The 27,988-nt window shown below is 34.4% G+C and overlaps 1 long non-coding RNA gene across 1 annotated transcript in view; it reads right to left on the bottom strand.

Moving 5' to 3' along the window:
- The window catches only part of LOC141554393 (uncharacterized), a 45,504-nt gene that overhangs the window by 11,164 nt on the left and 6,352 nt on the right, over positions 1 to 27,988 (bottom strand). Inside the window, exons 2-3 of the long non-coding RNA XR_012485860.1 lie at positions 22,334 to 22,379; positions 17,238 to 17,376 (exon numbers count right to left, since the gene is read on the bottom strand). This is a non-coding gene — a long non-coding RNA (uncharacterized LOC141554393). The remainder of the gene's footprint in view (positions 1 to 17,237; positions 17,377 to 22,333; positions 22,380 to 27,988) is intronic.

The raw sequence follows: 27,988 nt of genomic DNA on the forward strand, positions 1-27,988 counted from the left end.
CACAAAACGAGCTGCTACAAACATTTTTGCACATGTGATTCCTTTTCCCTTTTTTATGATTTCTTTGGGCCATAGACCTAGTGGATCAAAGTGTATGAACAGTTTGATAACCCTTTGAATATTATATATATATGTATATATACATATATATACATATACATATATATATGTGTATATATACATATATATATATATATAAAATCTTACTAGGTGATCTTATTAGGTAGGTTGACTGGTCCCCATTTGACGATAAGGACACTGAGACTAAATGATTTATTTGTCTAAAGTCATAAAGTCACAGAGCTCGAAATGGAGGCTGAGTAATCTGATTAGAAGTTCAATAGTCTTTCCCTTGCAGTGTGTTACCAGGGATTTTTGACAATGACATCCTATTCTGGCTCTGTGTAGCCTTGGGCAAATGACTTACTCATGTCCTAATTTTGTTGAGAGGCAACACAGAACAAGGGATAGAGGATTGGCCTTCTTGACTTCAGTCAGGAAGCAACAAAGTGGGATAGGAAGAGTGCTGGATTTGGAGTGATCTGAGCTCAACTCCTAGTTCTTCCATTGATTACTTATGTGACTTTGGACAAACCATTCTCTGGGCCTCAGTTTCCTTAACTACAAAATCAAGGAGTGGTCACTTCCAGCTCCAAATCCACGAATTCCAAATCTCTCACTGTTTAGATGTGTTACTATTGCCAAATTACTTAATCTCATTCAAGGCATCTTAGACTATAAATTACCAAGAAGTTTTTGACTTCTATTTGTAGAGAGGATTTTCAAATCTGGGAATTCTCTTTATCAAGAAAAATCACAGCTTCAGTAATTTCTCTCACCTGGTGAATTAGATTATTTCATGACCATGAATAAATATATGTTTATATAGATATGAATAAATTACATATGAAGACATGAATGAATATTATAATGTGGATATGAATACTAATTCTTACATTATGAATACATATATGAACATGCATTATTCTTATATGAATAAATACAAACATAAACATGCCCAATCATCTACACATATATGTGAATGAATCCATATGTACACCCACAAATAAGCATTTACACACACTAATAGAAAGTATAGAATTTATGTACAAAGAGTAACACAAAGCAAATAACAACAACAACAATAACACCTTTCTTCCCACTTTTGGAAGTACAATTATCAATCCATACATGTTGAGCTTAAATATGGGAAAGACCTTTTCTACAGAGATACTTTGGCCTGGAGCAAAAGTCTTGGAATAAGTTTCATTTGAATCACAAAGTTGTTAAATAGTAATTCCAATTTCCTTAAAGACACACATTCCTAATTATATATATGTACCCAAAGGGTTATCCTACTGTGCATACCCTTTGATCCAGTAGGTCTATGTCCCAAAGAAATCATTAAGAAAGGGAAAAGGAATCACATGTGCAAAAATGTTTGTAGCAGATCAAAATCCATATCACTTTTGTGGTGGCAAAGAATTGGAAAATGAGTAGATGCCTATGAATTAGGGAATGACTGAATAAGTTATGGTATGGGAAAGTAATGGAATATTATTGTTCCAGAATAAATGATGAATAGGCTTATTTCAGAAAAGCCTGGAAAGATTTATATAAACTGATGCTAAGTGAAGTGAGCAGAATCAAGAAAACATTGTACATAACAACAGCAATATTGTGTGCTGATTAACATTAACTATTAATTAACTATTAGCTCTTCTCAGCAATTCAGAGATCCAAGGCAATTCCAGTAAACTTTGGATGAAAAATGTCATTTGTATCCAGAGAGAGAATTGTGGAGACTGAATGCAAATGAAAGCATGTTATTTTCACTTTTTTTCTTGTTTTTTTTTTTTTCCTTTCTTGTGGTTTTTCCCTTTTCTCCTGATTTTTCTCTCCCAACATGATTCATATAGAAATATATAAAATAATGAAAGTGCATATATAACCTAAAAATAAAATTAGAAAAAAAAGTCATTTCTCAAACAAAAAAGATACACCTTCCTATTTCCCTAGATGGAGGGAAGGGGGATATCAGAGAGGAGGGAATTGTTCCTTTCTCTTTGTATAATTCACAAATGCTTGCCCAATCTTAAATATAACAATAATGCACACTGTAAAGTGCTGAATGGTCTACTGATGTTTTCCTTACAATATCCCTGGAAAGATTATATATTTGGGGGTACAGACTATTTTATTAGTATGGAGATCTCCTAATGAAGAAATTCCCTCTACCAAAACAAACAGTTTACAGTTGGGGATGGAATATTAAGTTAATTAACTTGCTCCGGGTCACATAGCCAATATGTGTCTAAAGAGGGACTTAAACCTGGGTCTTTCTAATTTGAAGAACCAGCTCTCTATTGCTACACTGTGCTACCTTAGATACTATTTATGTACACAAATATTACACAGAATGAAATGGGGAGCAGTCAGACTTAGACTTAGATTCAAGCCCTCTCCTTGAAAAACAATGGCAGACTCTGTGTTTCTAGACAAGTCATAACTTCCCAGAGTTGGGAACCCAGGGAGGAATTCCTTATACCAATTAAATTACATGATCAGGTCAAAACACAAGTAAACCCATGCTTCTTTGAGTAAAGAATTTGTGACTTCTTTGGTTTGGGGATTCCCCCCATTATTTATTTTGGAGTCTGATTCCTTTTTCCAAATGGATCAAGGTTACTTGTGGGATCTTCAAGAAATACTCAGAAGGACTGATTGGATTCTCCCAATTACATATATGTCCTTTAAATAAATGACGGGTGGGGGCAGCTAGGTGGCGCAGTGGATAGAGCACCAGCCTTGAATTCAGGAGGACCCAAGTTCAAATCGGAACTCAGACACTTAACACTTCCTAGCTGTGTGACCCTGGGCAGGTCACTTAACCCCAGGCTTAAAAAATAAACAAACAAACAAACAAACAAACAAACAAACAAACAAACAAATAAATAAATAAATAAATAAGTGAATGAATGAATGAATGAATGATGGGTATAAACTGATGAACTCCAGGCCCAGGGAAAAAAGAAATATACAATGTCTGTATAAAATTTACATTCCTATACTGAAGAATATTCATTATAACCAGTCAAGATACTTCTCAAGTCTATCACTTTAGCTAGGTTTTCATCAGCTCTTCAAGACTGTGGTTTTATAGTCTCAGATCAAAGAGTGGGAATAAAAAGGAGGAGTGAAAGAAGAGAAGGTAGCTCCCCAAAAGACTAGTAGAAATAGGAGATAAACCTAGAGGTCTTGAGGAGGATCATAGATCCACAGGGATAGTTTTCCATAGAACGTCCAGGCAGCATAGAGTCCTGAAAAATGAGAATGCCAATACATTTGTTAGTCCCAGATGTCAACTCCTCTGTATGTTAATATCATTGATAGCTACTGGATGGTGGGGGGGGAGATAAAGGAGAAGGATAGTAGCTCTCCCTTTCCCTTTTCAAAAAATACCTTTCCTATTTTATATGTAAAAGTCTCATTTCTGGTGCACATTAGAAATATTTCCATTTTTCTAGTTCCCAGAGATTCTAGGGGCAATGATTGGCTGAATGGGATGATGATAAGGTAAATAGATGAGGGCTCTTTCTTCTTATCTTTGCGTCAGCTGTAGAAATCAGCAATGTACAAGAATGAAGGTGCTACAAAGAAACCTATTTCATTTGGACTGAACTGAGAATTATCATGATATTAAAAATAGGAAGAAAATTTCCTGACAGTTTAGGAACGTTAAGACAAAACAGCAAAATTGTATAGGAAAGCCAGAAAAACAAACAAAATAGGTTGAGGACCTCTTGAGTACTGCGAAGAAAATAGCCTAGAGTCCAGAGAGTACAAAGAAGCCTTTATTTTAAGGAATTGACTTTTTTCTCTTTGGATTCTATTTGTGAATTGGCTTAAAGGGGAATTGAGCCAGCGTTCTAAAGTTAAGAAAAAATGCCTCAATTTACCAATTTAGCTTTGAACACAGTTACACGTAGATATATACATGAAAGTACATAAGATGTATAATGTACATGTGTGCATATATATGTATGTATACACACGTAGTGTGTATGCTGTATATATACATTAGACATGTGTGTGTGTCCAGATCTTTGCTGGATCTTCACATTAATTATGTGAAATAGATTGTATAAATATTATAGTAGTATTCACATTTAATAAAGAGGATCAATAGAGATTAAGGCACTTGGTCAAAGTTATATAGTTAATAAGTGGTAGGACCTTCTGATTCCAAAACTTGAGTTTATGTCATGCTGATATTATTTGTCACTTCCACTGATGTTCTTTTCTGATACCTGATGATAGTATGGAGATCATCTTGGGTTTATCAAGACTCTTTTCTATCAGATTGAGATAGTTGGAAAGTTATGGCAGGCAAGGCAAAGGGAATAGGGCAATCAACCAACAAAACCTGGCTTCAGTAAGGAAGCTGAGCAACATTCTGGGGGAACAATAGAGGGAGAACTGACCATATTTGATTATATCTAAATGCTATTATGGAGGCAATTATTGCTTTCCCCATTTGATCCTCTTTCCTCATTTATAAAATGGAATGAAAAACATTTGTAGTAGGGGTAGCTAGGTGACACAGTGGACAAAGTACCAATCCCAAAGTCAGGAAGACTTGAGTTCAAATTGGCTTCAGACTCTTATTAGCTGTGTGAACTTGGGCAAGTCACTTAAACTCTGGCTCAGTTTTCTCAACTATAAAATGGGAATAATAACACTTTCCTCTAAGGTTTGTTGTGAGGATCAACTAACATTTGTAGGATACTTGACACAAATACTTGTAAAATACTTAACATAGTATCTAGCACACAATTGGAGCTATATAAATGCTTATTTTCTGCCTTCCTACCCAAACCAATGAGACTGTTATGAGGACCTAATCAGGTTAAATAAGACAAATTATTCTCTTTTTTACCCCAAAATCTCTTTTTAAAAATTATTATGGGCAAAATCCTTTTTTTTTCTTTCTTTGTTTTTTTTTTCATTTTTTTATTTGAAGAAAAAGAATAAGAGGAAAAAAGAAAAACAGAAAATCAATACCAAAAAAATAACATTATCATATGCCCCACAGAATATCAGGGAGGATTCAAAATAATAACAACAAATATCCATTTAAGAGAGTATACATATTAGCAAAAGAAATTGTATTCACGAGTATCTGTCTTTGCTTCCTTATAAATTATTTTTTTGTTCTTTGCTGCACACCTTTTTTACTTTATTCTTTTCTCCCCTTTCCTCCCCCCCCCACTTCTAAGCAGGCTACAATTAAGAAAAGATATATTTATATGTACATATGTAGATACATACATAAATATACATATAGACACACATATTTCTCTTTCATCCCCACCATCACACCCAAGTTACGAAACTTGTTACAAGTTAAGAAAAAATATATTTATGTATACATATGAAGATATATATATATACATAAATACATTTATTCACACACACATACCCCACATACATATATATGCCTTTCCTATGGCAAAATTCATTAAATTCTGTTCCATAACTTGGCTTACTATTACTTAACCTTCCCTCACCCAGAGATTCCTCCCTTGTCTTCTTCTCTTACCCTTTGCTTCCTCATTCATCCATCTGTCTTCCCCTTATTTCTTTATATGTTTTAGACGATGCTATATAGAGCCTATTAAACCCATTCCCAATGTGAGTAGATTTTCAGAACTACAAAAAGAGAACCTTGAAACATGCAGGAAATAATGGTAGAAAATTGTCCTGAAGTGATAGAACATGAGGGGAAAGCAGAAATAGAAAAAAATCCATAGATCACCATCTGAACAAGATTCTTTGTGGGAAACACACAAGAATATTATTGCCAAATTTCAAAATCCCCAGATCAAAGAGAAAATTTTACAAGAAACAAGAAAAAAAAATTCAAATATCCTGGAGCTACAGTTAGAATTGTACAAGCCTTATCAGCAGCTACAATAAAAGACTGAAGGAATTGGAATCATATCTACAGGGAAGCAAAAGAAATAGTTCTGTGACCAAAAATATCATATATAGCAAAATTATCTATAATTTTGAATGAAAATTCAACATATAAGATTTTAAGGAACTCAACATGGAAAAACTGTTTAAACATGGACAAATTGTTTATGTTGTTTTTTTTTTAAATGGGAAATATATGCTTTATGTTTAAAATTTACATCAACAATAGGGTAGCTCAAGTTCTCAGCTCCTGTCTAATGCCTCTGTGTCAATTCTTCCTCTGCATCGCATTTGTATAACATGATTACTATTTTATCCTTTACTCTGTCAATCTTTTATGATTCTTTTTGTGATACAGACCCAGTAGAGATACTGCTAGATCAGTGTATAGACAATTTTATCTCTTTGGGCATAGTTGATGGTATCATTTTTCTAGCTCTTCATGATCCAATTTGGTGTTTTCTTGGCAAAGATACTTGAGTGGCTTGCAATTTCTTTCTCCATCTCATTTTACATGAATTTGCTTGTGACCATAGGCAAATCATTTAACTCCAATTCATGAGGAAACTGAGGCAAATAGGATTAAGTACCTTTCCCAGGGTAACTATACCTTCTCTAGTTTGAGACACACAGCTAAGACCCTTCCTAAGTAAATAAAATAAAGTAAATTAAGTAAGCCCAAAGAACCCTAACAAAATGCTGATATTTGGAAAGCTCTAGTTGTAGAATTTAAAAGGTTTTGATGATAGGGTGGCAGGAGATGAGGGACTATAGCTGGAATAGAAGTGGGAATGCCATGTAGGAAACATGATGAGTACTTTGGGTTTCCTTTTGGGTGTAAGGAGTCCTGTGATATTTTTCATGGTCAATTCAAAAATTCATTCATAGAGTATAGGATTGTCAAGTATCAGAAAGATCATCTAATTTAATGCTTTCATAATTATAGATGAAGAAATTGAATACCAAAGAGATTAAGTGTTTCACAACTAGTTTGTATTGGTTTAGTCCCCTTTCTGTCTGTCTTAATTACCCAGAGCACTCTTTTTTCTACAGCCCACAAGTTCCAGTGTTTGATACTCATCTATTATAACTTTTTAAAATATGAAACTAAAACTAACCTCAAAGACTTTGATCTGTGATGCTGTATAGAAACATATTATCCAATTGGTTTTTCATCATTCTTTACTAACAAGATGGAACAAGTTCAATCCCAACATGAAAGTTTGAAGGAAAATTTTCTAGGTAAGTAATTGATTGATCCTTTTAGAGGAAATGTGGCACAGTAGTAGAGAGCTGGATGAGTTGTCAGAAAGGCCTGGGTTTGTGCTGCCTCTGACATTTATTAACTATGTAACCATGGACACATCACTTAATTTTTCTGCGTCCAAGACACCTTATCTGTAGAATGGGGGCAATAATACCACATGCTCTATCTATCTCACAAAATTTTTAGAGGCTTAAAGATAATGCCCACAAAGACTTTTTGAAATTTCAAATGCTCTCCAAATGTCAGTCTTAATTATTCCAAATCTTTGAGAAACATGCAACTTAGAAAAAAGTGGACTAGTAATGTCGGATATAAAACTTTGCTACAAAGTAATAATTGCTTAAAATTTTTGGTTTTGACTAAAAAATAGAGAGATCAGGTCAGGAAGATCTGATGAATTCAAATTTGGCCTCAGACATCTAACACTTACTGGCTTGTGACCCTAAGCAAGTCATTTTAATTCCAATTCCTCATACACAAAAAATAAATAGATCAGTGATGGAATAGATTAAGGATACCTACAAAAATGAATATAGAGAATACTATAGAATTTTATAAACACCAAGACTCCAACTACTGAGAAAAGAACTTATTATTTGATGAAAGCTCCTTGGAAAATTGGATCGATATGTGAGGTAAAGTAGATTTAAATCATATCTCATACCTTATACCCAAGAAAAAGTCCAAATGGATATTTTTGGGGGTATTGTTGTTGTCATTCAGTCATTTCAGTAGTGTCTGGTTTTTCATCATTTCATTTGGGATTTTCTTGGCAAAGATACTGGAATGGTTTAATATTTCCTTCTTTGACTCATTTGACAGGTGAAAAATTGAAGTAAACAGGGTTAAGTGATTTACCTGGGGTCACACAACTAGTAAGTAAGTGTCTGAGGCCAGACTTGATCTCACAAAGAAAACCTCATCTGATGCCAGCCTGTCATTCTATCCTAGTTGCTTCTAAACAGATATGTTCCCTAAATATAAAAGCTCACAACATAAACAAATTTTAAAAATTTGGGGGGGAAATCACCTCTAAATTATGGATAGACAAAAAGTTCATGATCAAAGGATAAAGAGCATCACAAAAGATAAAATGAATAATTTTAATATAAAATTTAATGTTTTTTCACAAAGATATCTAATAAAGCTAAGATTTAAAGAGAAATAATTAGCTGGAGGGAATCTTTGCAGCAAGTTTCTCTGTCAAAGGTCTTATTTTCAAGATACATAAAGAACTGACTCAAATTTTAAAGAATCATAATCCAATTGATATTAACAGATATGAACAGATGGAAGAAATTCAGGTTATGTATACCCATCTAATTCCAAGTCACTACTATTTAGAAAAATGTAAATTAAAGTAACTCTTAAGATTCTATTCCAAACCAATTAGACTGATAAAGATGACCCTCCCCTCAAAAAATGATAAGTGTTGGAGGGACAATAGGAAAACAGGCACATGAAAGCACTGTTGATGTACCTGTGATTGGATACAACATTCTGGAAAATAATTTGGAACTATACACAAAAAGTTACTAAACCATATGAGTCCTTTGATCCACATATATCACCAGCAAGTCTATACCTAAAAGGTAAAAAGGGGGTGGTGATAGTGAATGAAGTTCTATGTGAATAAAAATATTTATAGTAGCTATTTTTCTGTTGGGGAAAAACTCTGGAAATAGAAATATACAACAGTTGAAGAATGAGTGAATAAATTCTAGTATAGGGATGTAATGGAATACTATTATTTTATAAGAAACAGGGGAATAGATGATTTCAAAGAAATATGGAAAGGCACATAAGAACTGATGAAGATAGAAGTGAATAGAACCAAAACAATTTAACATCAATGTTATAAAAAATTTTTAAATGATGAAAAATTAAATGTGCTAAACTAGAACAATTTATGTAATAACAATATTGTAAAGATTTTTTAAAAACTTTGAAAACTGTAAGAACTATGTAAGAACAAAATGACCATTTATGATTTCAAAGGACAAATGATGAAATATGATATCCATGACAAAGATGTGACAGATTTGGGGTGTGAATTGAGACACAAACATATACATACATATAAATATATATGTATGTATGTGTGTATGAGTATGTGTGTGTGTGTGTTTATATGTGTGTATATGCTGTTGTTTGTCCTTCATTCTCAAAAAGGAGCATATCATCAGGAAGGTGACGCCATGACATGCAAGTGAATTTTGATTTAAGGGAAGGGAAAGTCATCAGCCTTGCTTTCTCTTCTGGAGTTATATGGGTCGAGTAGCCAGATTTAGATCAGGATGACTGGAGATGGCCCTGCATACATTGGGAGATTTTGGCATTTTTAGGTAAAGGTTTTTCCCAAGTCTCAGTTTGAGTGAGGTAGAATCCATTCACTGATTAAAGATAGGTAAGAACTGTGGCAAAAAAAAAAACCCCAAAAAACAAAAAAAACAGTTTCTTTTACATAGTGTTTTAAAAAATCAGTCTGGAAGAGAAGACCTTCAATGTTTCTGACCAAAAGAGAAATAATTGATATTTACATTTACTCTGAGCCAATTAGAGCCCAAACCACGACCACTTGGGGCTTGGCCTGGGACCTATTGTTGATCAATGAGATTAATGAAAATGAAAGTACAAAGGATAACCAGTAGCTTTTTGTTAAACAGATGTTGACAACTCTTGGCTATATACATGTATATAAACACATATATCTATTTATATGAAAAAGTACAACAATATGCCCACTCAAACTCTTGACTGCTCATTTATGTGAGATTACACAAATCCAGGCAATAGCCAGACTTTAAAAAAGGGCACATATGAGAGCTATCAGGATAGATTATATGTTGAAGAAATCTGGATTTCCAATCCCAAGGCCTTTGTATAGTATGTCTTTTCTCCCCTTGTTTTCCTCCTGGGAGCCTGAAGTTTTTTTCCTCTGGGCATGGAGAAAATCTGGTATTTTCTTTTTTAAAAAGTTTATTCTATCTTTATAAATAATTATAACCACTACGGTTTGCTAGTCTGTCTGAAGTATGCTCACCAGCATTGCAGTTGAGAGGAAATGATTAAAGGGGAATATCCCAGGAGAAGAGAAAAGAGAAAGAAATGCAAAATTGAAGTGTTTGTCAGGAAGATATCTCTGACTTGAGAACTCTTGACAGGAAGAAAGAGAATTCTCACAGAGACATCCACCAAAGCAGTGAGTCAGTGGTAGATTGGTTTATCTGTGTGTGGAGGGATAACCTTGCACATCCTACCACATCACACTACCACTTCTACAAGTATATATAGATTTTTATGTATCCCAATGAAAGAATTTGTTTTGCTTCATTGTACATATATGTATATATTATACATATACATATTATACACATATATTTTACACATACATATTCATTATATATTATACACATTTGTGGCAAGTAATTTGCTTTTCTTTCCCCCCCTTCCAAATGGTAGAAGGGATGAGAGGGAGAGGAAATCAAAAAAAATTTTTTAAACAAAGAGGTGTAGGGATACCTCAGATATGAAATGTTGAATGTATGCACTTTCAAATATAATCACTATAGTGTTAGTTTTATTTAGCTTTGTTCCAGACTTTTCATGAAGCAGGATCCATCTGTAAATGCAATATTAAAACAAAACACATCAACTCTTTTTTTAAAGAAAGGTAGAGCTGGAGGGGAACTTGCTATCTTTGAGATCATCCTGCCCATTTCCCTCACTTTATACATGAGAAATATGAAGCCCAGAGAAACAAAATGATTTACTCAGAGTACAGTATGATGCTTTCTCTGAAACAAAGACATTTCTGATGTATTTTCAGAATTAAAACCTACAAGGAAACTTTGGTATTAAGGCCCAAATTAACATGCTATTTATTAATGCAAATGCTCCTATTCAACCAAGCTCCATTTATGGCTGGCAATGTCATAAACCCCAACTTTTATCTTGCAGATGACTGTTTTAACCCTCTCCTTTAGTACTAAAGAATGTTTTCAGAATTATCATAGGAACTGAAGGTGAAGTTGAATTTTTTCTCTCCCCCACCTCCTATCCCCCAACCCCCATGCTTGAACTTGGGTGCATTTTCTACATAATGGATAACATATAAAACATATTGTAACAATTGCTTGAGTACTAACGACTGTTTGGAGAGTAAGAAAGCTTGATTCCAAAGTTCTGTGATCAGCAGTGTTTGCTGTGACTTGGGGGGACAGGAGGACCAGCAGGTACTTACTTCACTTCACCTTTGCACTTAATAATAAAAGCGCAATAAAGCAATTAGTTAAAATGGGGACACATCTGATAAATGTTTTTCAAAGTAATTGGGTAAAGTAGGGACAATTGATAAATCCCTTTTTGTGAGGGCAGAGGACATTGTACTACATGGTTTGTTGAAATTCTTCCACTTGGATTCCTTCATGTTCTCCTTGGAGAGAAATGGACTGATGGAACTATGAAAGCATTTTATAGCATTAACCAGGAAGAGATATCTACACTCATCAAATAACAGAGTGGTAGTTTATGTGCTATAAAACTTTATTTTAAGATCCCCTTGGTTCATGCTACTAAAAATACATCATTCTATTGCATATTTAAACACAAAACTAGATCTCCCATAAGGCCACTACATATAAATTGTCCTTTTTTGCCATAATACAAAGAAGAGAAAAATTCAGGGAAAGAAACTCTCTAAATTCTTGACTCTCTTAATTCATTATAATCTACACCAGAGTTAAAAATAATCCATGAATGTCTTGATCAATGTTATTTCTCTGGAGAATTTGGTTTGCATTAATACCAAGGAACTGACCCTGGGAAAAAAAAAAGTCTCCAATTTTTAATTAAAAATTTATTTCTAGATAATTAAATCTGTGGGAGATGACATTTAGGACAGTTATGATTATGCTCTTAGAATACATTAGCACATCACAGTAGTAGTAAGAATGACAAGAGTAAGGATATCATAAATAAGCATTCATTGATTTCTCACCTATTCATGTCCCCTATTAGCAATTAATGAACATGGAAGGCAGCCATATTGGCTCAATGCACTGTACAAAATGGATACCAGCAGCACTAGGGAATTAATGTTCTTTTTGATACTCTTGACTTATTCCAAGCTACTAATTTTAGAGGAAGACACTATAGGTTGCAACCTCATTATTCTAGGATAAGCAATCACATCCTTAGTGCCTCCAAACCTTGGGTCTAATCTAATGAAAAGGAAGGGCCAATGAAGCATACTTTCAGGATGGTATTTCATTGACTTGACCTGATGGCAAGGAACTAGATATTACAGGGTATTAAGGGGGGGGGAAGAAAACTTGAATTTTTATCTTGAATTCTAGGCTACTAAAAGACTTTTTGATAAATTCTTCAGCTATGCAACTGTTAATCATCACCAAATAGTATTCATGGAGTGCCTGGAAGTTTGCCCATGATGAGCAGAGGTAACATAAATCAATGAAATTTAATAAGCACTTATTAAGCCCCTATTGTATTCCACAAAGTATGTTAAAAGTATTATTAGAAAGACAAGATTCAATCCCAAGGACAAACAAGAAAAAAAACAAAGTAAATGTAATTTATTTTGATGAAAGGAATTGATAATAACCGGGTAAATCAAGAAAAGCTTCATACAGGAAGTGACAAGATTCCAAGTAGCAAAAATGAAGAGGAAGGATATCCCAGGTATGTAAGATAACTGTGCAAACTCAATGAGGTGGGCAATGGAATGTTGTGTGCAAAGTGCACAAAATAGGCCTCTTTAACTTAAGTGTAGAATGTGTGAGGGGGATGAAAACAGATGTAGCCCGTAGGATCTTCTACCTACTTCATTCCACCAATACATACACCTTTAAAGGAGCATGGAATAGAAGGAATGGGGGCTGGAGAAAGAGGACTCCACGATATATATTTTAAAGATTTAGTGGGTGATCCCACTATGCCTAATGTTTAATATTCAAATAGATTTGTCTTATTGTTTGAACTGTGATCTCATTATATGTAAGTTCTCTTTGGTGATACAGATTCCAAATAAGTTATCATACCTACACATCCTATGTAATTGCCATCTATATCCTCTTCCAAATTAGCCACTGGGGGTTTACTTGATGTGCTAGATAGAAGCTTTCCTCACTTTCTCCCAACATCTCAAAGTACCCATGGAGCACTCAAACCTGTTCCCCTTTACCTTCTCTGTGTGACCAGTTCATGTCCTTGACCAGTCCTTGATGACATCCTTTACTATGTTCTCTTCTGTGGCCCTTCATTGGTAGAGGTGTACACTAATGTGGACAGCCTCCTCACATCTACCAAATGCTTTCCCAGTGCCCATCTTCAACTCTTTAGAGACAGTAATTTCCCAATCTTGCTGCCATACAAGAGCAGCACTGGTACTGGTAGAATATTTGTATTGAAAAGATGGGTTTTTGCTGTTAGAGAAAGCTTGAGACCAGTAAAAAGATCTTATGTCTCAGATTACATACATGGACAAACTCTATAGAGTATCCAATCAGATACATATTAAATCTGGTTAATAAATTGTTTTATCCATTTGGTCTTTGGATGAAAATATTAGAGCCATTTAAGTGATTACAGATCTATTTTATAAAGTCCTGCCATATATTGCAGTTCCATCAACATAATGTCATTCTTAAATAGCAACCTATGAAGGACCTTATCATCCACAGGGCATTCCTCTGTGACCTAGATTCTGTGCTGGCTCTCTTTTATCACCATGGCAAATACTTTTAATAAGCATACATCTCCCCATTCTGTGCCTTGCATGATGTTTATCAGAGGGTTATTTATTGAACAGAGTTATTTCTGATGTTATAGATTCCAAGGAATTTTGATTTTTATTGACACAAAAATGGGACACAGCCTGCTATAAATTTTTGTTCTATCAAGTTTTCTACTGTTGAATATCACATGTGAAAAAGTGTTTCTTCCTTAAACATACCTTCATTGAGGGTACCATTAATTTGTATTTGGATGACCCTCATAAAGGCTTTGCATAAATGGAAAAATAAGCATATATCAGTAGTAATTTATATTCTCTTGGTCATTTTTTAAAAAATGTATATCTGTATTTCAGTGCTTTTACAGCTATACCACCTTTAGCACATTTCTCTTCTCCATATACTTGATTCCAATCTGACTGCTTTTCCCATTTTTGTTCTATTCAGGGCTATTTCTGCCTCCACTGCAAACATCTTAGGGACCATGATGTAAGGGTAGAAATGAAATTGTTTCAATATTTTTGATTTTTAAAATTTCTTAAAATGTTTTTTGTCATTCTTTTCCATTTTTCCTGTTTATAGTCTTCTTAAATTATCATGAGATGACTTTGCTTTAGCTGGATAAGTTGCCAACCTTTCTTTACATTAGTTTTATCCTCCTCTATTATTTTGTTTAATGGGATGATATTGCTCTTAATTAGTTGTTCATTATCTTTCTTCATAAGATTTAATAGAAGAGTTTAAACTGTAACTCAAAATTCAATTCAGCAGCTACTTCTGTCCATTTGAAAATTCTGTCCATTTGAAAAGCAAGACAATTAACTACTAACTTGGATTAGTTTTTCGTCTCCTTGTAGTAATTAAATTACATTGACATCTCTTAGATGAAGTCATAATTAGTGTCAATTTCATTTCGATTTTTAAATTTCCTTTTTAAAAAAAATGGGTTATTTGAATAATTCAGGGTGAAATCCTCATCTTTTTTATAATTAAGTCCAAAAATATTTTCATCAATGTTTTTGTTTATCAAAAAAGCTTATTTTAGCTCTGATACGTCATTAGTCTGACTGTAAACATATAAACACCTCAGGAATAACTTCCATGTCAGTAGTCTTTTCATGTCTGACAAAATGCAGTCAGTCTCATTCTTTGTGATTATTTGAAATGCTACATATTAATTCCTATTTTTAGGAAGCATCCTTGATACAGAATTATGAGGCTTCAGTATAATTTATAAGTATCCAGACAGTTTAATTTCTTTCTTCTGCATCATACTCTATTTTCCCCCATCCTCATCTTTTCCTACCTTTGCATTGAGGCCATCAAGTATTATAATATATATTGATTTCATTTGGGAAATGTTACCAACTCTTCTTATAATTATTTTACTATAGATCTATTCCTCTTCCTCAGCAACTAGTGTTGGTGCATAAACTCCAGTAACTTTAATAGTAGTCTTCATGCAAATTTTTATCATTTGGACTACAAAATGTAATAACCAGATTTCTCCTGAAATATTACTCCTTGTATGTTTAGTGTATATAATAAAAACTTACTCCACCAACTCCAGTAAGTAAAACTTTTGCTAAGATACTACACCATGCTGCTGCTGTCATACTACAGGATGATATAGCGAATCTTGTATGATCCCTTAGCCCCTCTCTCCTATGATAACTGTGGCTTGGTAATTGGGGTTAGGGAAACTACACAAAGAATGTGACAAAATGAACATGCCATGGAATAATTTCTTGTGTATAATGTTGGGGAAGGAATGGAAAAATTGTCTTCATAGCTTCAGTTTCCTTTAAGAGAGCAGGCATGCTATCAGACTTCATTTTGTTTAAATTGGACTGGGTCTTGTCCCTGTCCAGTTCTACTTTGATCACCCCATTTTAATTCTTGTGTCATTCTTTTATCAGTTGCACTCCTTCTATAAGGTCTATAAATAAAGACTACATTATGTAGTCTATAAAGGATCTATAAAGTCTCTGACTGTGAACAGAGAGGTTCTTTTTTGACTCGGGTTGATTTGGATAGCACTAAGAATGAGGATGTGTATATATATAGATACTTAGTAAAAGCTTTGGAACATGATAAATAAAGATATTAGATCTATCCCCATTTCTGAATTAACTTCAAAGCAATGATATTTCTGGTTAAGTTGCAGGTGAAGGGATTAAGAAATGTCTTGGGTGACAGTATAATTTGATAAAAAAAAAAAACACTGAATTTAGAGTCAAAGGTTATGTGTTGAAATCATAGCTCTTCAATTTACTCATATGCTGGCAAGTTACTTAACTTCTCTGAACCTTAGTTTCCTCATTTGTAAAATAAGGAGTTTAGACTGGTGACCTCTTAAGGTATTTTTCACTCTAAATCTATGATCCTACCATTCTATCTTTCAACATTTATCTAGCACACATTTCCTATAGGAAATGATAAGGAAACAAACTTGGTATTCCATGCAAAGTATCCTAGCCAAAACACATGTGAAACTGGAGGTAGTCAGAATCTAGGCCTATCCCCATGAATTCTCTCTGGGAAGACTTTTGGAAAACTTACTGGCTGAGATTTGTTATTGCGGAATAGGGAAAAGTGGCTAGGAGAAGAGTTTAAGAAAAAGAAGCTTTAGAAAAAGATGATAGAAATAAGACAGATAGAAATAAATAGATGAAGGGAGTCTCCAGAAAGGTATTAGAGTAAATCGTCCTATTCTGTAAATGGAATGCAAGCAACCCACAAAAGATAGTGGGAAAATATGATAAGAGGGAGTCTTTTAATTTTTGAACTTATATTCTAGCAGTTATGGCCAGCTGTGAGTTGTTTTGGGTAAAGTGGATGTCCATCTCTGGGAAACAGTGAATTTCTAGAAGTACATAACAGCACTTCTAGTCTGGTTATCTTCAGTTATGTCTTAAGTTCTGACTGTAGGCAATAGCTTTAATAAATCCATATATAAGTAAAAGGAGGGAAAATTTTGCCAGCTAAGGTGGGGCGAACAACAAGTCTATTTTCAAACTCCCCAGCTCCCAGTGTAATGTCAAAATCAATATAAACTGCTGTTTCAGCACTGACACCTAGTGCTAGGTGCCCCCTAAAGATGGATCATCCTTAGGAGAATGAGATAAAAAAAAATCCTCAGCTGCCCTGTAGGCTTCCCTAGACTGAGGCTGCCTCTGCTTTTGTCAGACTTGTATTAGGAGACTGTCATTTGTTTTCCTGTCCTAGATTACCCCTACCTGAGCAATCATTTGGGTGGAGAAACACTTTGATCTTCAATATCTCTGTAGTTCTTCCCAGTTGGTGCCTAATTGTGATTCTCCATCTGCTTCTGCATTCCAGTAAGCTTTGGGAGCCCTCCAGGGACTCATCTTGCACCTGGAAAATCCCAGGGAGACTAGTAAAAGACCTGAGAAGCTAGATACAAAAGAATCTGCTGCTCATTTGGGCAGGAAAAGCCACCAGCTCTCTAATGAACAGATTCCCAATCTGTGCATTGACTTCCATTAATTAAATTACATTTTCATTTTTACCTGTTTCTTTTCAAGGGGAAGGAGAGGAAGGCAATACAGCTTCTAAAACATGATCTCTTTCAGCAGAAGTGATCCTAGATCAGCAATTATAAATAGGTTACTAAAACTTACAAAAAGCATGCTAACTCTTAAAATAGTTCTAGAAAAGCATGGATTTGAGTCACTGAGTTAACCAATTTACAATAAGGATAATTCCAGTTTAAGAAGAAGAGTAGTTCTCCCAAGGATAAAAGCCAGTTTTCTACAACACTTTAAGGTTTGCAAAATACTTTACAAATATTTCACTTGATTCTTTGCTATGGCTGATGCTAGAGGCCATCTTTAGTCATCCTGATCTATATCTTGTCACTGGAACCAGATGGCTCTGGAAGAGAGTGTCAAGCTGGTGTCTTTGCACAGCCCTGCCTCACTTAAATTCAATCCCTTGTAAGTCTTTTTGTCACCTTCCTGATGTTATGCGCTTCTTCGAGAATGAAAGGCAAACAACAAATGAATGAACAAACAAACAATGACTGATGCAGAAAGGATCTGATTAATTTGAGGGATGGGAGGAATAGAAACAAATTAATTCAGTGAGGAAAAAGTCAGTCATATGGGCTAATATCTCATAGACCAAACAACAGATTAATTAACAGAGCATTTGGCAAGAATGGAAAGGTTGGAATTATTTCATTTTTTTTCCTAAATGTTGTGTGGGTGTCATGAAGACATAGCTTTTATCACTTGAATCTTACTCCTCAGAGTCACTCATTGATGACTTCACTGTCAGATGAGACAATATTTAATTTAAAAAAATGAATGTAGTGTGTTAAATAAAAGAACCAACATAATGGATTTGGGAAAGAAGTACTTGCTGCACTTAATGAAATAACAATACAAATAATGTGCTGTCTGTTTTTCATAATGAAAAGAAAAACATTTCCTATAGTTTTATAGGCTAGGCACAGGGGCTACTGTAAACAATTTTTAAAAAGAAAACAAGAAAACAGCATGGCATGGTATAGAATGCTGTAGTTTAAGCCAAGAAAACCCAAATTAAGATCCTGGCTTATACAATTACTAATTGTGTGGATATATCTTTTACCCCTATCTCAGTCTCAGTTTCCTAATCTATAAAACACTACTTGCCTCAGGGCATTATGAGGATCAAATGATATAGTATATATGAAGCACTTTGTAAACCTTAAATATCTTTTTTTAAAAACCAATAAATGCTGTTTAGGCTACGCTGTGAAATAAATCAAAAGTACACGGTTCCAATCCTGAGACTGTTTATTACATTTGGAGTTTAGCTACCATTGATATAGGCTACCAAAGTCTGTTGTGGATGGAGCATTAAATATAGTCAAGAAGACCTGGATTTAAATTCCTCTGTAGACACTTCCTTGCTATGTAACCCTGTATACAAAGTGACAAAGACACTTAATTTCTCTATGCTTCGTTTCCTTACCTGCCAAATAAAGGGGTTGGATTTAATGGCCTTCACCCCATTTATAGCTCTAAATCTATGATCCTGTGACTTTTTACCTGGAAAAGTAAACTTTTAAATTAAACTAGAAATTCAGGATCTCATCTTTACACCTGTATAGCCAGCCAGTGCTTTCCACAACCAATCACATCTGCATAAACTATAAGTAATAATGAGAAGATCTCAAGTGAGATGGGTGGTAGAGAATTGAATTTTGAGCGCTAGAAGAATAGTTTCAGACTAATGGGAATACTGCTGGCAGCTATCCATGGTACTTAATGTCTGTAGTTTGAAATAGAGCAATATGAAACATTCTTAACTTTTATCTGTATGTGGGAACAATGGTCATTTCAAAATAAAATGTGATTCTATCCTCCCAGAGAATGCAATTTAACAGTAGAAAAGAAGAGAGTTTGAGGAAAAAAATCTAAATAAATTTCTATTGCTGAGTTAGCCCAAATAGTATGAGTTATAAAACAAATCTTTTTGAATAGGAGTTTCCTGAAGTAGAGCATAATATGTAGAGACTCAACAAAAAGAAGTTGCCCCTTCTTGATATGTGTGACCAGACCTATCCCCAGGAAGTTTCAGGATCTAAGACAAGTCACACTGTGTGACCCTTTCCTCCACCCTTATATTTTTATGCAGATGAAAGCTGGTCAAATGAACTTCAAAAACAGGCTTTGACAACAGAATCCAGACAATGGCAAAGTTAAAAAAGAATCCATGACCATAGATTAGTTAAAGACACCTTTTTGAAGAGAAAAATAACCACCTCAGTGCTACACATTGTTATTATTCATTTTATATTGCATAATATCTTTCCCCTTCAGAGTGAGTATAAGACTTTAAAAAGAAGTCATTAAGAAGTTCAGAAAAATTCTACCTACTCCACTCCTTCCTGAATTTCTTTCATCTTTACTCTTCCTTTTCCCATGTATTTTTTCTTTCATCCCAAGGCAATGATGCTTTAAGCCTATAGAAACTCTTTACCCTTATCCCAGAGAGACAGTTTCATGGAAATATATTCTCTCTATAGGACCCAACTCAAATAGTTAATAGTTTTTTATAGGTCAGGTTAAACACCTAGCAGTTTAGTGATTTATGTAACCTAGGTTGATCCATTCCTTACCCATATATGTACTGTAAATACATACTACAATCAGTCAAAATGTGAACATACATCTGATCATTTTCTGCAACCTGAATTGCTCTGTTTTCATAAGTTCCATGAAGGAAAGCACTATGGACTCTATTGTTTGGTGGCTCTGTTCCACAGAACCTAGACCAACACATAGACCAACACATAGTCATTTAGGAGTGGAAAAAAACAAAGGCACAGATGGGTTCTCACATCTCCCCAAACAGTATCCAGGGTTTGGTTGCCTATATATGGAAACTATGTTTTTGAGTAGAGAATTGGGTTTTCAAAATTTAGCCATACATAAAGTAATCAGTGTGAGATGGTAAATAACATACATCTTTTAGAATAATTTGCTCCCCATTGTCATGTAAGTCTCAATTTATTGGATATTCAATCCACTGCTATTGGAACTTAAAAAAAAAAGATTTTCAAAAAGTATTTTGGTATTAACTGGAAACTGGGGAGAAAAGCAAATAGCTCAGTTATATGTCTATGATATCTTCAAATTAGTAGGTAACCCTTATCTCAAAATGCCCAAGTCTTTTGTTGAAGAACCAAAATTGATCAAAGGTTACTGCAATCTAAAAACAAAAGAAAGAAAGAGAGAGAGAATTCTCCAGTTGCCTGGTTGCTAAGCAACCATAGTCTTTGCTGGAAGCTGGGTCCAGAGGCCTTTCCTTTCATTTGCTGTGGATTCTCCCTCTATATATAATATATACCAGCATGTTTATTCTTCTGTAAATGCCCAGCAAATAAAAAGCGATAAAACCTTTTCACTGAAATTATTCATGTGCTAAAAGCTTTCATCCGCATCACTGGTGTGACTGACAATATCATACTGAAAAGCTTCCAGAATTTGTTCTTGCCCCAGCATTGTGATGCTAGTTCCTTTCCCCCATTTTTTTCTTTTTGCCTTTCTTTAATAAAAGAAAAAAAGAGCTACAGTTCTATTTAAGCTTTCTATAGTCTAGCATTACAGCATTTCACCACCAATTATTAAGATGTCACATCTATTCTCAGCATGTTTTCCCTTCTCATTGCTGTCAACTTCAGAGGAAACTACCTTTTATGTGAATTCTTTCCTCTCCCTTAAAACTTTAAGTTCAGTATCTATCTTGAGGAGAGAAAAGTTTTAAAGAAAATTTATTATGGGATCATACAATGAAAGAGCTAGAAGAAACTTTAGAAAATCACCTAGTACAACCCATTCATCTTATGAGTCAGGAAAACTGAGGTACAGAGAAGCTACTTACTTAAAGAGCCATGTCTATAACCTAGAACTTTAGTGAGAATCAAATAAGATAATATTTATAAGGTACTTAACACAGTGTCTGACACATAATAGATGCTTAATAAATGCTTGGTTCCTTCCTTCCTCCTCTGTTCTGTTCTTGTCCCTATCTACCATATTATTTCTTCATGCATTTGAGGTCAAAATATACGTGAAGTGTGACAGTATTTTGAACTGGAAGTGGCCTTAAAGATCTAATTAGCCTTACTTTGCATCTGGATTTTGATACCATTTTTTTTCATCATTAAGTCTGGGAATCCTAGATGGTCATGTATTGATGAGAGTTTTCAAGTCTTTCAAAGTTGTTTTTCTTTTCAATATTATCATATAAATTGTTCTCTTGGTTCTCCTCACTTTATTCTGTATCACTTTATATAAGTGTGCCCAGATCTGTCTGAAACTATCTCTTTCATTATTTCTTATTGCTCAATAATGCTACTAAATTTAAAATTGCACTGTGTTGTTAGACATTCTGTATGTCATTGCATTCATGTACCATAATTTATTTAACCATTTGTCATTTGAGGAACATCCCATTAGTTTTCTGTCCTTTGCCACTCTAAAAAAGAGAGCTGTTATAAATATTTTTGTAGATATGTGTCTTTCCCTCTTTTTTTGGATTTCCTTGGGATGTTAAGTATTGAAAATATAATGCTACACAGAAACACAACTCATAAATAAATTTACAATTCTTTTCTCACTCCAGACATTTCTTAATGTTAAGTTTTTAGTGTTAGCTATTCTATTCTACATTATACACAGAGTACACAGACTTGCATACAACTTTAATACATTCTAAAATATCACTGATAAAACAAAACTGAAAGTGTCATCAAATTCTCTAATTAAATCAGGCAGAGATCAAGAAATAGAGAGTTAAGCTAAGAAGATTATCTTACCTTTTGGAAGGATATCAGAGTTGTCATATTACTGAGTAATTCATATCTGAAAAAAAATAAGTGAAAGTTCTAAAGGGAAAAACTCTACTTTCCCCCAAATTGTCTATATATCCTCCAACATTCTCTCTCTCCAGATTTTTCTATATGTTAATCTATTTTGGAGTTTAGATAGAAGTGCTTCTAACTGAACTGAGACATATTTTCCATTTTATTATCTACTTTTTAAAGGGTACTCTCTCCTATTATCTATTGTAATCTCAGCAATGTTATTGATGCCTAGGCCTTGCAGTAGAGGATACTGGAATTTGAGTCCAGAAGTTTTGAGTTCAAATATTGTCTTATCCAGCTATGTTTCTCTAGGCAAATTTCTAAAGTTCTGTCTGTTTCAGTTTCCTCTGTAAATGGGGTCAATAATAGTATTTACTTCCCAGAGTTATTGTAAGTATTGAATGAGATGACATATACATCATTTTGCAAACCATAAAGCACTAGATAAATGTTAATTATCATCATCATCAAAAATTAGCCTCATGCAAAAGTTGAGGAAACATACTTTGATAGGTGTTCCTCCTATGAATTGCTTTGTTCCTCCTGAATTCATTAATTGGTGGCTGACTCTGGTGATGGATGAGTCTCTCTGAACTTCACTAGATTATCTGGTCTCAGACAGTATCTAGTTGTATGAACTAGAACAAGTTACTTAACCCCTGTTTTCCCTAATCCACTGGAAAAGGAAATGGCAAACCACTCCAATTTCTTTGCAAAAAAAACCCCAACAAAAAACATCCACCCATGGACACTATGGACCATGGGGTCATGAAGAGTCAGACACAAGTGAATGACTGAACAATAGAGCTCATGCTCTACCACCATCACTTTTGATAACCCATGTACTTGCAAAAAGGAGACATTGGAATAAAATTTCAATGTAAGACACTTTTATAAATAACTAAAATATGAAAGAGACCCCCAAATTGCTTCCAAAATAACTAAGTACAACGTATTATATGCACCAGGGACATGAACATTTGCTGTTTCAGCAGGATTGGTTTCAGCTTCCCACTGTTCTTTACTCCTCCCAGTAGTTCTAGTGGTTTTTCAGTCTTAGCCAATCATTTGCCTTGGTATTAGTTATACCGTGGATTGACAAGATGATAGGAAGTAGGATAAAAAAAGTTCAAAAACTGAACCGAAAGTGGTGATAATATTTTCTCTAGCCTCCAAAATGAGTCTTTGACTGAGACAGTTGGGTCAAGAGCTCTTCAAAGATTCCCTAGTTGTCCTTTTATTTGCCAGCAAGCAGGACTATAGTCCTGCCTAAAAGAAAAATAAATTAGAATAAGAGAAGCAGAGCAACAGTGATGGAGCACTTGCTGCTGAGTAAATTATAAAGAGTTCTTGCACTAACTAAAGGAGTTCCTGTTCAAGACAAGAGTGTTGAGAACTGGGATGACTTTGGGACTGGCAAGAAAGATTGTCGTGCTAAAGACCCAAATAACAGAATAAGGGCTTGAATCACAGAGAAATGCCAAATAGATAGGGTATAGAGGTAAAAAATATATTTTTGGTAATAATCTTGGATTTTATCTGTTACTAGTCCTTGGAGTGATATAGACTTTGTAGGTTTGGGGAAGCGGGGAAGGAGAATTAAGTTTTTAGCTGTTCCAAGTTTTTCTTTTTTGGGGAGGAAGATCTCAACCTTAAAGGTAATATAATAAGTTTAGGGAAATTTTATGAATCTCTGGGGAAGGCAGAGCTCATCAAAAGGTTAAGATGGACATGACTCCTTTCTCTTTTCTTTATTACATGTTCTTTGTCTCCTGCTGTGTTAATGCGATGCTTTCATGGGAACTGAAAATCCCTAGAGAACAATTAAAAATTATCCACATACATACATACATCCAGGGTAGTAACAGATTGATCCAAAAAGGTTTTATATGTAAAGAGATGTTCCCTTCCTTCCAGGTTGTTTTTGATTCAGACACTATGGTTCTGAGCCACTGTTAGGTTGCCTATGATTATGCTAACCCATTTAAGACTAAAATGTACTTTTTCTATCACTATTTCAGTCTCATCCACATCTTTATAGATGTGCTTATTATTTGTCTTACACAAATTTATTTTTAAAAGAATGATTCTCTATTGAGTCAGCTATACACATAGGCAGTGTAGGCAGCTGTGATTAAAGAGCTATCAAGTCTCCTTACCTACACATCCAATAGTGTCTTCCCCTAGTGTCTGCTATAAGACCTAAAATTGAAGAGGCAACATGATTTCATAGAGGGAATGCTGGATTTCAGACATGAATTTCACCTCTGGCACTTTCTACCTATGTGAGAGCCATCAAGTCACTTCAATTTTCTTCAGTTTCATTTCACCTTAAAGGAGTTCCAATTTTCTCACTTAAAAAATAGGAATGATAATACCTTGCTAGCTACTGCTCAGGATTGTTGTAAAGCTCAAATTAGAGAATATATATAAATTCCTTAGCAAAAATGAAAGTTTAAATGAATGGTTGCAAATAAATATCTGAACTATTTCATCACTAGAGGATTCTTAGTGTGGGAACTCCTTCCACCAAAGCAAATGGCAACCTGTTTAGAAGCCTAGGATCACAGATTTTAAACTGGAAGAGACTTTAGAGGCCATCTAGTCCAATATCCTCATTTGACAAATTGGGAAACTGAGATTGAGCAAGATTAACTGTCATGCCCAAGGTAGTAAATGTCAGACACAAGGCTTAAATCTTAATCCTTGATCTCCAGAGTCAAAGCTTTCCCCATTATCAAAGTCACTTGAAAGACCCATGGAGATTGTCATCTTTTTTAAAAAATTATTACATGTTCTTTGTCTCCTGCTGTGTTAATGCGATGCTTTCATGGGAACTGAAAATCCCTAGAGAACAATTAAAAATTATCCACATACATACATACATCCAGGGTAGTAACTATTATTACTATTATTATTTCTAATACTTTGGGTTAAAGTATTTTCTCCAGAAGATTACCTTTACAATCACTCTATCCCACTCATGGGAATAATGGATTAAAAGCCACAAACTCATGGGAAGGAATATAGGATAAGAATGGGAGGAGGAGATAGTGAAGATAAATTATTTGTTGATTATGGGATTTGTTGGTTATTCAAGAGGATAGCTATGAATAAAGTTCCTTAGAAGGGGTTCTGAGTAACTATGGGATGGAGGAGGGATCTTCTCTGGGAACTCACTGAAAGGGAAAGAAGATACTTGAAAAAGAAGATAGAAGAAGGTTCCTGCAGTCAAATTTCAGCCTCTTTTTAGTTTTTCAGTCTCCTCCTCTAACTAATCTACTAGTGTTATTTTTCTTTTTTTTTTAATATATTCTAACCACTGCTAAATAAGGAGAAAAATGTAGTTTGTTTCTACCTCACAGGCCCCCATCAGCTAATTTCCCTGAAGCAGAATGACTGTGTTTTTTTTTTCAAAGAAGCTAATGGTTTAAATAGTTATGCAATTCTGGCATTTTCTTCTTTCACCACTATGTTTTCTACATCTTTTCAACATCCTCTACTTTTCAATAACATTAATTATTTTTCCCTATCTTTTATCAAAAACAGAAAGAATCCTAATTAATGGAAATGAGAACAGTTTTTTCCTGCATTGGGCTACTTCCATTGCACAATTAAAAGATACAGTTTCAAAGTGGGTATCTTTAAACCTGGTTTGTAATATTGAGTGGCTCTGTTAAAATGGCTTTTAAATGTGTTGTTCATCTGCCACTTAGATGAGGCCTGATTGTAGTATTAATTTCTGATCAAATACTGCATGAAACTTACTCTGTTCCTTCCTAGTGTTTTATTTGTAGAATTAAATAGGAGAAAGAAGACAGGACTTTTATTTACTCAGATTCACTCACTCTCACTTCAATATTGACCACAAGCTAATCCTAGCCCCATATATGTTCTTTAAAAGATTTCTTTGGCATTCTCTTCCAGATGCACACTGTTGGGTGGGTGAAAAGAATGGCTTTCTAATCTCTCTGCAGAGACTTCTATCTACTCTGCTTGTGTGTATGGCCACTTTAATGAAGAAGAATTCTTTTATGCCTAAATTTTCGTGAGACAGGTAGTAAGTGCACCTCTTTGCATATACACATGCTTCACTTACCACATCTGTAGAGAATTGTTTTTAAAAAAAATTGGTCAAGGACTGTGATTACATCAGTGTAGGAAATTCCCAGTAAGGAGACCTCCTTTACCAATGTAGAAAGCGACTGTTTTGAATTTTAGAGTTATCTTGGGCAATGAGAGGTAAAGTGAGTTTCCTAAGGTCACATAGAGTATTTTTCAGGAACAGAAATTTGAATCCAAGCCTTTTTCTATCTATTATCCTATGCTTCCTTTAATATATTTTCCTGACTATATTACAAATTCCCTGAGAAACCAAAATATATAATCTGTCGCTTTTGCATTCCTTATAACACCTACCAAATATCTAAGAACATAAGAAGTACAAATAAATAGTTGCTGAATGAAGAAAAGAGTGAACAAAGAGCATTTCTCACTCAAAGTTACATTCAATTTTGAATCAAAGAGTTCCTAAATGCCATAATGCCATGCGTTGTGTGCATTGAGCTAAAGTTTTGTCTTCAAGCAGTTTCTACCTTTGATCAGGAGAAATTTAGAGATTCAGTTATGTCTAAAAGCAGCAGATGCTCTCAGCTTTTGAATCCAGGCCAAAAACAGCTGCAAAAGATGCTAAAAGAAAATGAATGACATTCTCATGGGGGGAACAGAAAAAAAGAAGAGATGAGAAAAGAGATTCAGAGAAGAGATAAGGAAGAAGATCCCTATTCATTTTGAAACAGAATGCTCTAAAGGAACTCTGCCCAAAGAGAGTCAAAATTTTTAAGGTGCTTGGGTCTTGCATTTAATTTTTATAATTTTTAAAATTTTTACATTGCTTTCTATTCTGAATGTTTTTGTTTCACTTTTCTTATTCCATATAACTTGAAGAACAAAAATTATACAGAATATGTTTTTATTATGTTTTCATTTTTTCTCTATGTATCTGTTGCTTTGCTGGTCCTGCTAAAAGACAACTAGGTAACACAAATGGAGACAGAGCTGGGTCTGAAGTAAGAAGGCCAGTTTAAATCAATCTTCATATACTTCTTAATTGAATGATCTGGGGCAAGACACTCAATCTCTTTCTGCCCTTAGTTTTCTCATTTGAACAATGGAAGAGATAATAGCAGCTACCTTTCAGAATTGTGAAGATCAAACAAGTCAACATTTGTAAAGTTCTTCATACAGTGCCTGGCATATGGTATAAACTTAACAAATGCTTCCTTTTGCTCTAAATCATTATTGATCTGAGAAATGCAAATTAATACAACTCTGAGGTACCATTACATACTACTCAGATTGGCTAAAGTGACAGGAAAAGATAATGACGTATATTGGAGAGAATGTGAGAAAACTGGGACACTAATATATTGGTGGTGGAGTTATGAACTAATTCAACCATTCTGGAGAGCAATTTGGAACTATGCCCAAAGGACCATCAAAGTGTGCATGCTCTTTGATCCATCAATGTTTTTACTGGACTTATATCCTAAAGAGATATTAAAGAAGGGAAGGGGACCTGTATGTGCAAAAAATGTTTGTGGCAGC

Source organism: Sminthopsis crassicaudata, chromosome 1 (genome assembly GCF_048593235.1).
Source record: "Sminthopsis crassicaudata isolate SCR6 chromosome 1, ASM4859323v1, whole genome shotgun sequence".
Classification (NCBI taxonomy): domain Eukaryota; kingdom Metazoa; phylum Chordata; class Mammalia; order Dasyuromorphia; family Dasyuridae; genus Sminthopsis; species Sminthopsis crassicaudata.